The 17,854-nt window shown below is 42.2% G+C and overlaps 1 protein-coding gene across 2 annotated transcripts in view; it reads left to right on the plus strand.

Annotated features, from left to right (window-relative positions):
- Positions 1-4,916: 4,916 nt before the first annotated feature.
- LOC149312079 (cyclin-dependent kinase 17) overlaps positions 4,917-17,854 on the plus strand; it is a 108,800-nt gene continuing 95,862 nt past the window's right edge. The window contains exon 1 of one of the 2 annotated variants that reach the window (XM_089523920.1): positions 4,917-5,147. The gene's annotated coding sequence lies outside the window, so the exon portion shown is untranslated. Of the gene's footprint in view, positions 5,148-5,294; positions 5,420-17,854 lie in introns of those variants that run through there. The other variant, XM_089523922.1, reaches the window with a different exon arrangement.

Raw genomic sequence — 17,854 nt, forward strand, 5'->3', positions numbered from 1 at the left:
ATTGAGGGAATGCATTCAACTGTCTTTGAAAAATGACAAAATTTTTAGTCAGGGCTTTTTTGTTACATAATACATACAGTCTTACATCCTTCAATAAAAAGGGAAATAAAATCACAAAGATCTTGAGAAAATAAACAAGAAATTGCAATGGCCTTATTGCCAGACTTAGATGTAAAATTTTTAAAAAATTGACTTCATTTTTGAAGATTTATGGGAATCCATTTGCTTCTAAACTGGCCTAAAGCAGACCTTGAAGTTAAATGCATCAATCATAGGCCTAGTACCAATGGACAGAGAGACAGCGTGGTATAGTGGCTTGATCATTGAACTGTGACTCTAGAGACCCGATTTCAAATCCCTGCTCAGCCATGGAAACCTTCTGGGTGACATTGGGCAACTCATATTCTATCAGCCTCAGAGGAAAGCAAATCCTCCTCTTAACAAATCTTGCCAAGAAAGCCCCATGATAAGTTCACCTTAGGCTTGCCATAAGTTGGAAACAACTTAAGGGCACACAACAACAACAACAAAACAACAAACACAAACCAATGGACAAATTAAACAAGTTATTTCTTCACTGGCTTAAGACACATTGCCATGAAGTCATTTTACTATCTCATGTAAATGCTTTGGAATACAGTCTAATGAAAGGCAGTCTGTAAATGTACTGAACTTTAGCCAATAGAATAAAGAGCAGAGAAAGCATACAGGCAACAACAACAAACTATTTGTCCAGCAGAAAAATAGTCACTGGTGCCAGTGCCTGGGATGTACTTACTGTATTCAAGAGAGTTTTAGACACTGTTTTTAAAATCTGAATTAATTGACTTTTATTATAGGATTATCAAGAAATTAAAATATTCAGTGAGGAGAGATTCGTAATGTATTCAACATTTGAGACTATGGTTTGCAAACTTTAAAAAGAGAAGGAGGAGGAGGAGGAGGACGATGACGACTATCATTAGGATATTCTGTGCTTGTAATCCTTTGTGCCAGGCCCTGAATCGCTCCAACATTTTTCTTTCTTTCTTTAAAAGTATTTATAAATAAAAATTATGCCTACCAGAGATGAAACAGTACTTTTTACTGACTGTCTCAAAGCAATCAGGCTGGAGACATTCCAAGGGAATTCCACAGCTTGAGTACTACTAGAAAAATAGCCCCATCTCATGCATCTACTAGCCTAGCCTCTCTTGATGATGGGACACTAAACAGGGCCTCTGGTGAAGATCTCAAACAATGGGGAATTCCATCCTCTTGGAGTTGATCTTTGAAAAATCCTAGCCCCGAATCATTTGGAGTTTTACAAGTCAAAAACAGCACCTTGAACTAGGTTCAAAAACAGATTGCAACACATTGTGGCTGCTGACACACTGAAGAATAAATACAGTTGACACTACTTTAACTGTCGTGGCTCCATCCTATGGAATACTGGGATGTGTAGTTTGTTGTAGATAAATTTCAGCTACCTCCTGAATCCCTTACTGAACACACACAAACCACAAAACAGAAAAGGGGACAGCAGATAAGTCTGCCTCACCAGCCCAGCTACCCCACAATCTTAAAAATTTGGCCACCAAAATGGAAATTAAAAAAAAAAATAGGATGGATGGATGGATTTTGGATGCATTTTGAAATAATATTTCACGGATTTTTAGAAGGATCAAAAAGGTTCGCCTGACCTAGTTGTTTCAATTCACATGTGCATATTGCTACTTTTGAATAAAAAGGTGATGGAAACTATTGACTGTTCTTTGTTTTGTGTTGTTGTTGTTGTTGTTTTTGGTGCAGAAACCTATCCCCATTCTTTCCATGTTATTTCTGCCTCTGGTGCCAAATTTTCTGTTAGAAAAGTAATCCCCAGGGAATAAATCTACTTCATTAACTGAGGTATGCCTGCCCACCCTTTTCACAAGCGCAAGTCCATCTAGAACAAGTTATGCATGCAACCACATGCTGGATTGTCTGCTGACCAACAGAGCCTCCATCTTATATAGAATCAGTGGCATCCCCATCGCTGGTGTCACCTGGTGCAGGGATGGGGCCTCTGGGGGTGGCGTGCTCGGCCATTGAGTCATCCTTTCCTTTTCCTCTGGAGGAGAAGAACGGGACAACAAGGGGTGGGAGAGTACACCATATACAAATGTGTAATTAATTTATGCTACATTGGTTCTCTTAGAAAGGAGTGCGTCTTAGAAAAGTTCATAATCAAGTGGTGTCCTGCTTGCTCTAGGGGCCAGATTTATTCTATGAGCTCAAATTAACAACTTATTTTAAAAGCTTGATGGAGAAAAGTAAGTCAGGGGGGGAAAACCAACACCTTTGTCTTATAGGGTCTTCTCCTGAACAATGTGGAGTTCTCATTTCATCAAACTTGTAATGCTATAATCTTGATAGTTACAATTATCTTTAGGCATAGGTTTATCTATGCCTGGTCTATTTTTCTTTTGTTTTGGGGGAGCATCACAGTGTTTTGGACCTATTATTTTTATAGTTCAGTCCAAGAAGAATGTGAGGCATTGATGGATTTAAGGTAGGGACTCCATGTAAAAATCATTAGTGTCTGTACCTCACATCTGTGCCTCTCTGCATGCTTGTCCCATGAGGTATGACAGTAAACCCGAAGCAATCCATGTAAGAAAACCCCATATTTTTGTGCCAAAAAAAATCTTCTTTTACTCTAGTGCAGCTGATAAATATCTATGTGAACTATAGTAGGACAGAAAGGTAAAAACCACCATGATCCACAAGGACCTGTGTTTTGATGATTCAGTCCATGCCAAAAATGTAAGGCAAACTGACATTTTCGATGAGTGATTTTTTTTAAAGTTTAGTTTGTGGTGTATTAAAAATTCATATTCAGGTTGAGCCATTTTGTACCACAGCTGACGTCTGCAGCTCCCACACAAACATATTCAGCAATTATATGTGTAGGCGGCTGAAGAATGGAAGGTGTACATATGTACAAGGCTAAAATAATAGTCATAAAAATTGAATGTATGTGTGCAGGTTGTGTGCCTTCAAATCATTTCCGACTTATGGCAGCTTTAAGGTGACTCTATCCCAGGGTTTTCTTTGCAAGTTTCTTCAGAGGGGGTTTGCCATTGCCATCCTCTGAGGCTGAGAGCATATGATTTGCCCAAGGACACTCAGTGGGTAATCATCAGGCAGAATAGGATAGGAAGGATAGCCCATGGATAAATAGGCATGGCAGGAAGGTGCAGGGGGTGAGTTTCAAAAGAAAACACCACAATGATGAGTAGTGTATCCAAGAGTGTCTGAATCCAAGCATGGATCAAGGGTGGGAAAATGGTGTCTTAACACACCAAGTGCCCCAAGGAAGCAGAAGTACTTCCATGCTGGCTCCAGGTTTGTGGCTCAGGGTTACTCCAACGGCATAAATAATCCTGGTAGAATGTGGAGTGAATCTATGTTGTTCATGTGAATTTCTAATGCATCCTATTATGTTTTTGGGGAGCTGCCAAAAAAACCCCCACCATAACCTGGAATAAACGATATCAGGTTCCCGCCCAAATTTTCCTGAAAGAGTCGCATAGTCAACTGTGTGAATAACTAATGAGGAAAGACTCGGGATAAAACTCTGCAAGGTTATTCAAACAGTGTAAATAATTCCAGTAGAACATGGGTTGAATCTGTGTTGTTCACATGAATTTACATTTTGGGGGGGTGGGGCTGCCAAAAACCCATAAAACCTGGGCTAATCAATCTCGTTTTTCCCCCATTTTCCTAAAAGATTTGCATTGTCAGCTGTGTGAATAACTGATGCAGCTAGACCTGGGATAAACTGGGATGAAACTCTGGATGTCTTGAACGTATTTCAAATATATCCGCATCATCAACTCCATCTTTATTTGCAGTGTTGACATCTGGGGGCAACAAAATTTGCAGAGATGCAGTTCTGATTTTTAATTTCTGATCAGTAATGTGTGAGGGGTTATCTACACTATTTGTTTTTCAGCGTAACTATCCAAATAATCTCACTCATACATTCTGGTTTCGTTGTTCACATACAATGGGCTCTTGGTATCCATTGGGGTTTGGTTCTAGGACCATCCATGAATACCAAAATCTGTGGATGATCAAGTCCCATTAAATACAGTGGCATAGTGAGATGGTGTTTGTTTATATTTCCGGCCTGTCCCTGCGGATCGAGGCGGAATTACATCAATAATAATACACTACAGTGCATAGAAACGATCAACAAAATACTAAAATTACTATTAGTTCAATAAGTGCAGAATCGATTTATCTAACAAGAAGCGGCGGTGGGGGGGGATCAGCGTCAAAAGGACACAAGTTAAATGGGTCTGTAGCATGGACCCTCCTCTCAGAGTTGCTTCAGTGATTTGGATTAAGTGGGAACCAGTGTTGTCTGAACCGTTTCAAACCGATTGGCGAACCGGTTTAAAACGTAACGGGAACGGCTCCGGTGCCACGACCAACTGCGGCCCTCAGAGCCAGGGCAGTTAAAGCGGTGTCAAACTGGGTCCACGGTGGAGATATAACCCGGTTTGGCAACGCTTTAACTCTTTGTCTGGCTCACGGCTATGGAATTCTGGGAGTTGGAGTTTGTTGTGGGGCCCAAGCTCCGCTCTGGGCCCCACAACAAACTCCAACTCCCAGAATTCCATAGCCTTGAGCCAGAGCAGTTAAAGCGCTGCCAAACCGGGTTATTTCTCCAGTGTGGATGCAGCCTGAGTCACAGTTGCAAAACAAAACCGTGTGGCCAAGGGAGGCAAGTAACTCGCCAACCGCTAGGTGTCGCCATGGCTCCTGCGGCCTCCTAAATGTTATTGTTGTTGTTGCTGCTGCTGCTGCTGAAGGGCGGCCTCTGAGGCGCTGGCTCCCTCCCTTCCTCCCCTCAGTCCCTCCCGCCCCATTTGGCCCAGCAGCGGCAGCCCCAGGAGCGGAGGGAAGGCGAGCCTAGGCCGGGTGTGTGTGTGTTTTGTTATGCCAGGAGGAGGAGGAGGAGGAGCAGGCGGCGGCGGCGGCGGCGGGGGAGCAGCCATGTTGGCAGCGCGGGGGATGAAGTGACTTCGCTGCCTCCGACAGGAAGCAGAGAACGGAGGAAGAGGAGGAAGGAGCGGCAGGCAGAGACCCTGCTTCTGCTGCTGCTGCTGCTTCTGGTGAGCCCAAGGCGGAGGAGGTTCCTCCTCATTGTCTCCGGCGCTGGGACCGGGCGGGGTTCTGGAAGGGCTGGCTGGGCTCCTTGGCTCCTTTGCGCCCGGGGCTTTGCATGAGAATGAGAGAGAGAGAGACTGCATCCGCACTGCGCGGATAACTCGGTTTCGGCACCGCTCTAACTGCTGCTGCTGCTGCTGCTGCTGAGATGGGAACCTGGGGGCTCTTGGTTGGCAAAGCGAGACACAGCTAGCCTTGAGTCCCTATGTCCAGTGTGGTATGTTGGGAGGAAGGATGTAACATCATGATGATGATGATGATGATGATGATGATGTGTGAGGAACACCCCCCCCCCCCCCAGAGGAGAGCAAAGGGGGTCTGACACCACTTTTAACTTCCCTGGCTATGGGATTCTAGGGATTTGTAGCTTTGTGAGGCATTGGGAAAAAGGTGGGAGATGATGATGATGATGATGATGATGATGATGATGATGATGATAGTCTGAGAGGACACCCCTCCCCCCTCCTGAGAGGTGAGCAAAGTGTTTTGACACCACTTTTAACTTGTTGTGGAATTCTGGACATTTGTGGTTTTGTGAGGCATTGGGAGAAAGGCGAGATGATGATGATGATGATGATGGTCTGAGAGGATTGCAAAGCAGTTTGACAACACATCAGCTTCCCTGGCTGAATGCTGTGGAATTCTGGGGATTTGTAACTTTGTCAGGCATTGGGAGAAAGGCCAGAGATGATGATGAAGAAGATGATGACGATCTGAGAGGACCCCCCCTCTTCCAGAGGAGAGCAAAGCGTTTTGACACTACTTTAACTTCCCTGGCTGAGTGCTGTGGGATTCTGGGGATTTGTAGCGTTGTGAGACATCTAGCCTTCTCTGTTAGAGAGCTCTGGTGCCGTAATAAACCACAGTTTACTGAGCCAGGGCAGTTAAAGTGGTGTCAAACCGGGGTGTTTCTGCAGTGAGGATGCAGCCAAAAACCAAATAGTTCCCAATATTCCATAACATTGCACCATGGCAGTCTAAGTGGTGTCAAACTGGGTTGTTTCTGCAGTGTGGATTGTGTTTTCTCATAATCAGTCTGTGCACCATCCAGAACTAGGGTTTTGTGTGTGTGTATTTTGGGGGGGGGGGGGGGGGAAGGAATTTAGCTATATCCTGAGAGCAGGATGACCAGATGTAAATACAAAATGCGTACACAAAGGAGGACAAGGCACGGCAAAACATAGGGCATTCAAGAAAAAAACATAGGGCATTGCAAAATAAAAGCTAATATAAACTCCTGCTTCTTAGTCATGCTGAAAATGGAGGACGCTTTGGAATGACTCCTGGACAGAAAGCTGGAAATGTAAGATGCATCCTGGAAGAGGAGGACGCCTAGCCGCTCTGCCCGAGAGGGATGCCTATCCTGATCCTGGACCTGCTGTCTCTATACACACACACACACACACACACACCCCTCTTCCCATTTCCACACTGGGTCCCTCTTTTCTGTCAGCCGGAGGGTCTGGCCGGTGTTTGTGCGCAGCTCTCAGTTGTCAACTCTGACAAGCTGTGTAGCGATAAGAAGGGATCAAAAGAGACTATGAACAACACACACACACAGAGACACACACACACATGGATTAGAAACGTTGCCCTCTCCTTTTGTGTGTAGGTTGAAGGCTGGTGGATGAGGAAAGGGCGCTTGTTGATAGTCAGTCCTGTTCAGAGTAACCAGATGTCCTCCTTTTCCTGGACCTTTCCTCCATTTCAGCCTTCTGTCCCGGAGGAATTCCAAAATGCCCCCCATTTTGAGCATGACAAAGAAGCATAAATTCATATTTATATGAGTGTTTTTATCTTTTATTTGGTCATGTCCTACATTTTCCTTCAGCACCTGACATTTTACCATGCCTTGTCCTCCTTTGCAGCGAGGACATCTAGTCACACTGGCCCTGTTCTCCTAGCCCTGGTGGTTTGATCATTTGACTGACCATCATCCTGCAAAATCTAATTTCTCTGAGTTCCTTTTTTGTGCCGGGTGATAACAACAACCTGTGTTTCCTGACAACTGCCCTGCCCTCCCATACCATTATCTCCTGCCTTCAGTGGACCACATTTTGTCATCCTTACTTACATTCCTGCGCTTTCTTTACCCTTTTGCTTCCCCCTCCCCTGTCCCTGCTTTCTTCCTGAAGCAGTTAAAAATGACAGGATATATGAACATTTATTGACCCCCAAACCACTCTGACCTCTTTCTCTTACCCAGTCCCTTTCCTCTTTGGGATCTGAAATGTCATAGATCAGCTTGAATAAAATAGCCTGTTCTGCAAGAAAGGTGGAGCCTACTTGCTATGAATCACCATTTGAAACATTGAGGAAACCAGCCCTCTGAAGTGTTTTCAGAAATGAATTAGCTTCCTTTTCCCCCTCTTGATGCTCTTTGCCTGGTCTTGATCCCCACCTCTTCTTCCTTCTTGTAAACAATGTCCAAGTAGCTTAAAACTCAACTGGCACCTTGTTTATGACAATACTGTTTGGTAGAATTTTAAAGATTTTAAGGCAGTAGCTGTAACTAGATCATTCCATTTAAAATCTTAGCTGATTATTTGTGCAGCACAAGTGAGAGTGTTTGTGGATGCATTCCTATTGGAGCATTTGATTGCATATATGTGTTTGTTGTTGTTGTGCGCCTTCAAGTTGTTTCGGACTTATGGTGACCCTAAAGCAAACCTATTGTGGGGTTTTCATGGCAAGTTTCTTCAGAGAGGGTTTGCTATTGCCATACTCTGAGGCTGAGATAGTGTGACTTGCCCAAGGTCACTCATTGGGTTATTGGCAGGCAGAACAGCATAGGAAGGATATCAGTGGATAAACAGGTGCAATAGGAAGGTGCAGGAAGGAGTTTCATCTGATGGTGAGAGAGTGTGACCCAGGTAACGCAGTGGTTTCATGACCAAGTGGATCTGAACCTAGTCCTTCAGAGTCATAGTCCAGTGCTCAGATACCACACCACACTGGTTCTTTAAGTGTACATGTCTTGAGGTGTGTGACTCACATTCCATAACTTTGCATGTGTGATATTTTGGAACACTGTCCTCTTAAATAGGAAGCTGGCTATTCCCCCCCCCCCCCCCCCCCAAATTTTATTGTATTACAATTCAGGAACTCTATAAGATATCAACGTTTAAAAACAGCAGCAATAATCTTAACAGTTATTAATAACAAAATAGCAAATCAATAATGATATAGATATGATAATGTAGAAGAAGGGTGAGGAAAATTAAAAAGGTCCACAGTGTTAATGTTAATCAGATCCTGCCACGGTTGAGTCTTCGAAGCTGGTTACTTTTGAAATGGTTTGCAGACCCATACTCTTAGATTCTTTTTGTTTATTCAGATTTTAAGTTTGGAAAAAGGTAAAGCAAGAATGATGTTCATAATTAAAGTGTATAAAATTATGCATGTTGTGAAGAAAGTGGGTGGGAGATGCTTTTCTCAGTATTAGAACCTGTGGTCATTGAATGAAGCTGAACCATGAGAAATTGAAAGCAAAGAGAATAAAAAAGTACTTCTTTATAGCCTGCATATTTAAACTTGTATTTGCTACTACAAAATGTAGGAATGTCCACCAATTTGGACTTTAAAGGGCATTTGACAGACACATGGACGGTAAACGTGTTTGTAGCTTATCGTCATGATGGCTGTATAAAAGTAAAGTAAATGTGGCCCTCCTCATTTGTGGCTTTGACTTTTGTGGATTTGATTATTTGTGGTTTTGATTAATATGTTCTCTCTAGGATTTACTAGGTCCTCCAGTGCAACTCTGCCAAAAGTTGACTATAGAGCTGTGCTGGGGAACCTAGATGTTCCTAGAGAAAACACTTCTCTAGCCATTTGTAGGTCCTCAAGCTTGATTCTGTGATCAACTTCTGGGAGTTATTGACCATAGAGTTGCAATGGAGGACCTGGAGATTTCTAGAAAGGTCTTTTCTCAGGTAAAAAGAATAGTGGTTTTTTTTTTATTTGTGGGTTTTCCACATTCACAGGGGTTCTTCAGCCCTAACCCCAGCAAGTGTGGAGGGACAACTGTATGTGCCTTCAAGCTGCCTGTCAACTTACAGCTGCCCCATGAGTTTCATGGGGTTATCTTAGGGAAGGAATACTCAGAGATGGTTTTAGCAATAACAATAGCAAGTACGTTTCTGTACCGCTTATCAGTGAACTAAGCTCTCCCTAAGCAGTTTACAATGTGTAAGCCAATTGCCCCTAACAAGCTGGGTACTCATTTTAGCGACCTATGGAAGGATGCAAACCTGAGAGAACCTTAGAGCCCCTGGGATCGAACTCATAACATTGTGGTTTTGCCAGTTCCTACCTCTGAATATATCCTATATCACACTCAACATCAATGGCAATGTGCTTCTCAATACAATTTCTGGGGAGCAAGAATAGAAGAGTGCCTTTGTGCTCAAATCCTGTTTTTAGGCATTCAGTACACATCTGGGTGGATGCTGGAAATAGAATGCTGGACTTGATGGGCTGGCTGTCACTCCCTCCTGAGTAAATGGTCAGTAGGCCATTCCAGGATCGTTTCACAGCTGGTAGATTTGAGGTGGAAGTAGTTTAAGACTTTAACTATATAGCTGGGTAGAGATTTGAAACTGTCTTCTTATATCAAAGCTGCACATTTGTATTCCCTGCTGCATGCTGGAAGTGTGTATTCATATTGTATTCAGGTTAGATGCAACATTAGACTTGCAAAAGATTTTGGGCTAGATGGTCTTAAGCTCTGAAATCTTTCTCCCATTCTCTGCCTCTTTCTTCTCCAGCAAATGTAGATGATTATTAGTGAAGGAGGAAGAGACCAAGCTATCCAGTAAGGAGAGCACAGTGCCAAATCTCCAAATGCGAAAACTGATTAACTGTCAGAATCCACTAATGCAGCCCCCTATTTGTTTAGGGCAAAGAAATAAGTAAAGAGGAGGAACAGAAATGTGGGTTGTTAACTGAATTTTACTTCATATGAATACAGCCCACTGTATTCATTCATTGAACCTCACTCCCTAGTAAATGTGTTTACGATTGCTATCTTTCCCCCCCCCCCCTCAAAAAACAAAAGAAAAAGAATTGAGTATTTTCATATGGTTTAATGGTAATATTTTAGGTAACATGGGACCAGTTGTTTTCTCTAGAAACAATCAAAGCTGAAACTTCAGTACTGGTAACTTTTGACAGGACTTTTTGTATGGTGGTTTTACATTACGGCTTGGAAATTTTACTTTCTTGTATTCCAACTTCCTAAACTCATGAGCCAGCATGGCCATTCTAATGGCATGATTTCAAGGATGCCCTAAAGGCACCAGATTCTGTCTGACCTTGGAAGCTAAGCAGGGTCAGCCCTGGTTAGTACTTTTATGGGACATGGCCAATGAATACCAGATGCTGTAGGCTATATTTCAGAGGAAGGAACTGACAAACCACCTCTGAGTAATCCTTGCCTAAGAAAACCCTATGAAATTCATAAGGTTGCCATAAGCTGACACGCGATTTGAAGGCACACACAGTCGGTTAAAAAAAGTGACTTTATCAATCTGCTTTGGATGAATAAAATTGTTTTCATATTTGTAGTTCATGAATATTTTTGTTCTGAATTTCCAATTGCTGATTTCTGTGCAACTGTTGTATGCCCACAATACTTTTTCTTTACTGGTGGAAGTATGCCTTTCCATGGCTTTCTTTGCTTTGTTTTTCATGCTTCTTGACATGTGTGTGCTTTCTTAGCCCCACCTATATGTAGTCACTTCCCCCACACATCACACACTTGCTATTTACCTAGTTCCCTCCTCATTCATCCACCAGTTAGAGTGAGGAAAAACAGTTCTGCCTGGTGGCATTTTGTAAGTTCTTTGCCATGATTTTCCTTTGCGTTGCACTTTTCATCCTTTGTTATGCCCCTGATTTATCCATAGGTTGTATAAAAATCCATAACTTTGGCCTCAAAACCAGCCCTCGACTTATGCATGAGGTTGACTTATAGTCAATACTTTTAAGATACTAATCAGTATGTGCATAAGCATGCAATCTTCTCTGAACAAGTTTTGCCAAGAAAACCCCATGATAGGCTCACCTTAGTGTTGCCATAAATCAGAAATGACTTTAAGGCAGACAACAACAACAACTCACACTGAATTCAGTAGGCTTTCCTTCACATGAGCACAGTGAGGATTGTACCCTTAGTAACCATGGACAACTGGCAGAAACAAAATTGAATTTATTTTATGGTTGTGAACCAGAGCATAGACAAAACTTACATCCAGTGGTTCAGTAAACATATTGGGTTGGATCAATACTTAGTGTTGCTTAGACTAGACCTACTGAAATAATTGGTGTTTACTATAGTTGCAACTACTGTTAAACAAGATCAAGTCTTTGACTAGTATTTACATACGTGAAAAACCCTGAAATTATACATGCCATTGTGGACAGGGCCCATGCGTGTGGACTAGAAGAGGCCTGCATCTGGTATAATGTGGCTTCTCCCTTACTGAGCCCCTACTCTGCCCTTTCTTGGTCCTATTATGGTCATATCTTAGCCATCAGAGTGGTTCTGCTGATAGACTGCTCTGGACAGATTTTGAGATCAGCTGTCAGAAGAAGATACTGATGGTCAGCGGCATCCCTAGGGTTGATGTCACCCGGTGCGGTAACTCATGGTATCATCCCCTCCATTGACCTCCTCCCATTTCACACCATACAGAATCCTTAGCAATGCTTTTTACACTAATGTTACTCATAACTCATAATTCCCATATAGCACTGAGTGTAATGCTAATCATTGTGACATAAACAACAAGCAAAATGAAAATTAAACCTTCAAATTACAATATCATATGCACAACCTAAGTGTATTTACATATGCATAGTGAAAATTTGGTTAAAATGTGATGTTTTTAAAGAAAATTGTAAAAGAATACTTTTTTTAAATTTTAATGTTTTTAATTTCAAATTTTGAAATTTGAAATTTGAAAATTTCTGGGGCCTCTCATTTCTCCTCCCTCTGAGCTTCACCCCACTCCCACCATCTTTTAAAGCATCTTAAAGGGAAGCAGATGAATGCCACAGCCCATTCCTGCCAAGACAGTAGGTGTTTGAGGAGCAGTGGTGTCACCCCTCCTTAATGTGTCACCTGGTACTGTCCACACCACCCGCACCTCTCTGTTGATGCCACTGTGCTAGTTGAAGGGGATTTCTGCTAACAGAGGATGCTTGTGTCTGATCCTGACCCTTTACAGTCAGCACAACCTTGAGTTAGGATTGGCCTGTCTAACCACAATCCTTTGCACATTGAGCTACACTGAGTCCTGTGAGACTGAACTCTTAGTACAAGATTGCACTATTAGAACAGTTCCTAAAGGTGTCTTTATAATAGCTGCAAGACTGACATTGTCTGCCTTCATTTCTATAAAGGGTGGGTGCTGATGTTAAACTGGTTTATAATTGGGGGTTGTGACAGAAAACAGCATGTAACTTGCGCAGATGTTTGGTATAGGCTTGGAGAGAATTTGACAGTGTTGTAGTTTTTAGTGTTATCTCTACACCCACATACTGTGTTCAGTATACAGTGGGCCTTTGGTATCCACTGGGGTTCAGTTCCAGGACCCCCATGGATACCAAAATCTGTGGATGCTCAAGTCCCATTAAAGACAGTGGAATAGTAAAATGCTATCATATAAAATGGCAAAATCAAGCTTTCCTTTTGAAATTCATTAATCTTTTCAACCCGTGGATGATTGAATCAGTGAATAAAGAATCCATGGCTACAAAGGGCCAAATGTACACACTTGTATGCACTGGCATATAACCCAGAGTTTGTGGGAAAATCAGTATGAAAGTAGCATGAAGTTTTGACATAGGTTAAGAGAGGATCCAAGTTATAATTTGAATCATGAAGTATGTTTTGGCTGTGGTATTTTAAGCTTTTCCTGCAGCCTTTGTGATAACCAAAACCATGTCAAAGAAACTCCAGATTTGCTGAGCTTTGACAGAATCTTTGCAATGTGATGTAACTAAGGGCATGTCTATAATAAGGGGAAAATCCACACCTGCCTCAGAGCCACAGCATATTTTCCTGGTTCTCTGCAACTCCATTAACACAACAACGAGATCAGAGTAATCCACCTCACATTTCTCTCAGGTGAACTTGTTACAGGTATAAAAGGACTTCCTTTGATAAAAACGGTACAGTTGGCCTTCCGTTTTTGCAGGGGTCCATTCCAGATTCCCCCCTCCCCACAAAAACGGAGGCTCATGCATATTCATGAACTGTATTCAACCATACAAACCTACTCATGTTTTGAGATCTACTGGGGAGGCCTCTTTCTTTGTTTCACTATCCTCCCAGGTACATGTGGTGGGAATATGGGAGAATGCTTTCTTGGTGGCTGCTCCCAGGCTCTGGAATTCCCTTCTCAGAGAGGTTAGACTGGTGCTCTCCATGCTATCCTTTCATAGGCTGGTAAAGACTTTTGATTTGTTTTGGCATGTGTGGAAGATTGCTCAGAGGGCAACAGCCTACCATAATGTACTGGATTTTCTATTTGCTGATTTCCTTTTAATGGTTTTTGGTTATAACAGGTTTTAATTTTTTGAAAGTTTAATTACCGTGCATTTTTTAATTTTGATATGATGTTGCTGGTTCAGATGAAGTCAGCAAATGGTAGTTAATCAAAAGTGAAAGTGGATGCTTCTAAACCTCTCCCAGCTATGTGAGAGTGGTGAATGCCTGGCCTTAAAGCTTATCTAGGTATCTTCACGCCACACTAAACTACTGGTGGGAGAGCACAGACCATGGTTTGTATGCAGCTCCCAGAGCTTCTGCATCCCCCCCAATAATTGGGGCCAAAAAATGCTTGAAAAGGGTCTCTGCTCTAAGAGGCATCCAGGAATGGTGGATAAGTTAAATACCTTCTGTATGACTACCCTGAAAATATTGGGAATGCTTGGATGTGGCAACAGAAAAGACTTCCAGTTGCAATTTTGGCTGCTTTTCAGCTGATAATGGGGTAGTATATGGAGCCTGTTGCAGCACATGGAAGTAAATTATGGTTCAAATTATGGTTCCTTTCTCCACTAAACTAGTCCCATGGTCCCAGGAATGTCATGCACTCTTCTGGTTCTTCCCAACCAGATTCCACCACAGCTGAGGAAAGGGAACACATGAGGTATGAGCCAGTGGCTGGGAAAGGTGAAGATGTGGATCCATTGGGTCCAGAATCCTTTCAGCCCCTAGCCATGCACCCAACAAAGATAAAAAGTATGACCAGCAGCAACGCTGGCTTCACTTCCTTTTCCACCAAAAGTGTTTTCAAATGGGAGAGGAGGAAGAAAATGACAGGAAATTCACTATTCGTTTGCTTCCACCCTTCCAGCCAGGGCCAGGCTCTGGGCAAATCAGAGCCTCTGAGACTGGAGTGAGATCTGAGAAGTACCTCACCCTTATGATTGCCTCCTTAGTGTGGCATCTGAACCCAGACTTTGATTTTGTCTGTGTCTCTTAATAATAAAAACAATAAAACAAGATTTAAAAGTACGTGTAAATTAATATGCTTAGTTGAATCTTTAAAAATCTGTTTGATTGTATTTGAACTTTAAATGTGCTTGCAGATTAGTTTGGGGAATTGGTTATAGACCAGAGATTTAAGGCTGTCTTTAAGATTAGTGGTGATGATGCAAGTTGCATACTTTTGTTTTTCCATTCTTCATTCAAACTGAGAGATGTAACTCCGTGTGTTGTAGCTTCTTTCTTTTTTCCCCCTTCTTTCCTGTTATATTTTAACATTAGTTTGAAAATTATGCCTTTGAATTTTCTCAGAGAAATATGTTCAGGTGACAATGTGTGTTTGCTTTGCCCAGTCCAGCTTTTCAGGCAACAAATAACAGAGCTTCTGTCATTTCCTTTCAATTCTGTTTACTGGCAGTGCAAGTTTTCTTAATCCAGGCACACCCTGAATTTCCTTTGTACACTAATCCACTTTCAAACCTTCTTCTCTGGAAATTGTCTCCATTTATTTTTTAGTAACCATATGCTTTACCTTGCATGTACATTGATGTTCATTTGAATATGAATTGTATGCATCTTTGTTTCATATAGAATTGTGTAATAATTATTTAGAGACACAGTATTTAATCAAGCCTGTTTTAATACAATAAGTAGTTAGCCCTCAGAAGTAATGAGATATATAAAACCTTATCCTCTTACAACCTTGACTGCAAACTATTCCCTATCTCACTGGTTCTCAAATTTTGGCCCTCCAGATAGCGTGTACTTACACTCCAAGAATTCCTGAATATTGACCCTGCTGGTTGGTGCTTCTAGGACTTGAGATCCAAATAATCTGGAGGCCCAGAAATTAGTCTCCAAAATGGGCATTTGGTTGGTTAGGTCAACAGTGGACAGTACAGTCACCACAGAGACAGTTCTTTTGCTTACTAAGGGTGCTTCCAAACAAGGCTTTTATCATTCAGTCTTTAATGGAATATTACAGTTCCCAGACAATGATGGCTTCCACATCCTCCCATGTTTTCCCATCAATTCTTCTGTGTTTTGCTTTCCAGAAAAAAGTCCATTAAGGAAGAAAAGAAGGAACAGCTGCACAATATCTTTTGATTGGTAGCACTAGGAGCCATCCATCTGGAAGTACCATAAAACAAAGAAACAAACAAAATGCCAAATGTGAATTGCTGGGAAAAGGTCTTGATAAAGAGACTAGTGGGGATGAAATAAAAGGAGAGCATATTTTTGAACTATGTTTTTCTTTTATTAAGAGACTATCTTTTCAAGGGCTGAGCTGCATATTGCTACTTTTATCTGCTTATGTCTATCATTCCCTTCCCCCAGGAGCTCAGGATGATCTGCATGGATTTTTCTTGTGTACCCTACACACATTAAACCTTATGAATTGAACCAAATTGAATGCCAGCTCCCTGTGCACCATGGTTAGAAAAGTGGGAACCAGCCTTGGGAATGTATTCTCTTTCTTTCTGTCTCCAAATTTGATTTATTAATTTATTTTTATTTATTAAAATATTTACACTCCTGTTTATTTGAGGAACTCAGGGTGTCATACAATAAAACGAAACCAGCCTTCTCCTCTGTTGGCAGTCTTAATCATGGTTAGTTGGTTTGTACTTTGAATTTATTTCCTGCCTTTCATCCATGGAATCACTATTACACTTGTCCTGATGCCAAGCAGTATTTCAAGTACTGTATGTTTACAAACTTAGTAAGATGGAACAAGGTAGGCATTAACCATGGCACGTGTTAATGGAGATGTGCTGCTGACAAGGGGATAAAGTGGAAATGTGTGTTAGAGGGTGCCTGTTTCTGAGTTTGGATCCCGATTTCTGCATCACAGTATGCATGGAGCCAATGTAGTAATTGTACTGGGTCCTAATGAAGTAAATGCACAAGGCTTGGTCAGAGTGGTCCATTTACAGTGAACTTCATGAATCAGGCTAGCACTTTGTCCCCAGCCTAGTATTTGTATGTTATATAACATGAAATATACCCAGCACTGCCCAGGGCTGTAATTTATATGCCAAAAGGTCATTAACCTCAGATTATTTACCAGCAGAGAGCCCTCTCCCATTATCCAGCTCTTTTAAAAACTCAGAAATCTTAGCAACAATGCCCTAGCCCTTTATTGTATTCCCACCCCCACCACCCCCACTTCAGGAATCTAAACAACATTTCTCAGAGACACCTCACCTGTTATGCAGCATAGTGATTCTTAACCTTTTCTTTACCAGGGACCCCCTTTAAATATCTTTTGTTGCTGTGGACTCCCAAGATTTAACTCAAAAATTCAGATAATAATAATACCTGGACAGAGATGGAGAGAAGACTTTTCTCCTGCTTCTTCCTACTAGTTTGCTGCTGGAGTGAATTGAATGGCAATGTGCAGATTCAGCCAGCCAGCCAGCCTGCCTTTGCCTTGCTCCAGGCACATGGCTGCTTCACTAAGGGAAGTGGGCTGAGCAGCCAAGGGACAGTGGAACAGCCACATGACAGGAATCAAGGGAAAGGCTGGCTGGCTGGGCCTGCATGTTGCTGTTCAATCCACTCTGAATCTGGAGCTGGTTGAACTCTGGTCCCCAGAACTATGGGATCATGAGGCACTATCCAGAAAGGGACCTGAGCATGTGAAAGTCAATAAACCTGCTCTCTAGAAGCAGTGATCACAAAGCACTGTTCAAAAAAAGGACTTGTGTACATGGAAGTCAATAACACTTTCCCCCTTGCAGTCCCTTCCGGCTCTGATCCTGTGATTTTAAGGTTCTGTCATACTCTTCAGAATATTTTGATGGCATTTGAGATTAAACAAAAAGTAGAAAAGAGGCAGAGAATGGAGGGTTTGAGGTCCGGCGTAGGAGCCTTGGATTGAGGCAGAGGTGACATGGTGCCAAGGCAGGAAAGGGAGATATTGGGCTATTGATAGGAAATGAGATGGAGAAGAGGAGGGTGAGTAGGAAGCAGGGTGGGCAGGCAGTGGTGGAGAGCTGCATCATGTGTGAATCTCTGGTTAACTTTGAATAAGTTAGTGTTTATTGACATCAGTGCTGAGGAAGAGTTCCATACCTTTTGCTTACTTGCTGGTCCATCTGCTCTTTCTTTTCTTTACTTCTTTCTTGGAAGGGGGGGGGGGGGTTCAGA

The sequence above is a fragment of the Sceloporus occidentalis genome, unplaced genomic scaffold (assembly GCF_023333645.1).
Source record: "Sceloporus occidentalis isolate IW3139 unplaced genomic scaffold, rSceOcc1.0.p SCAF_5, whole genome shotgun sequence".
NCBI classification, from domain to species: Eukaryota; Metazoa; Chordata; class Lepidosauria; order Squamata; family Phrynosomatidae; genus Sceloporus; species Sceloporus occidentalis.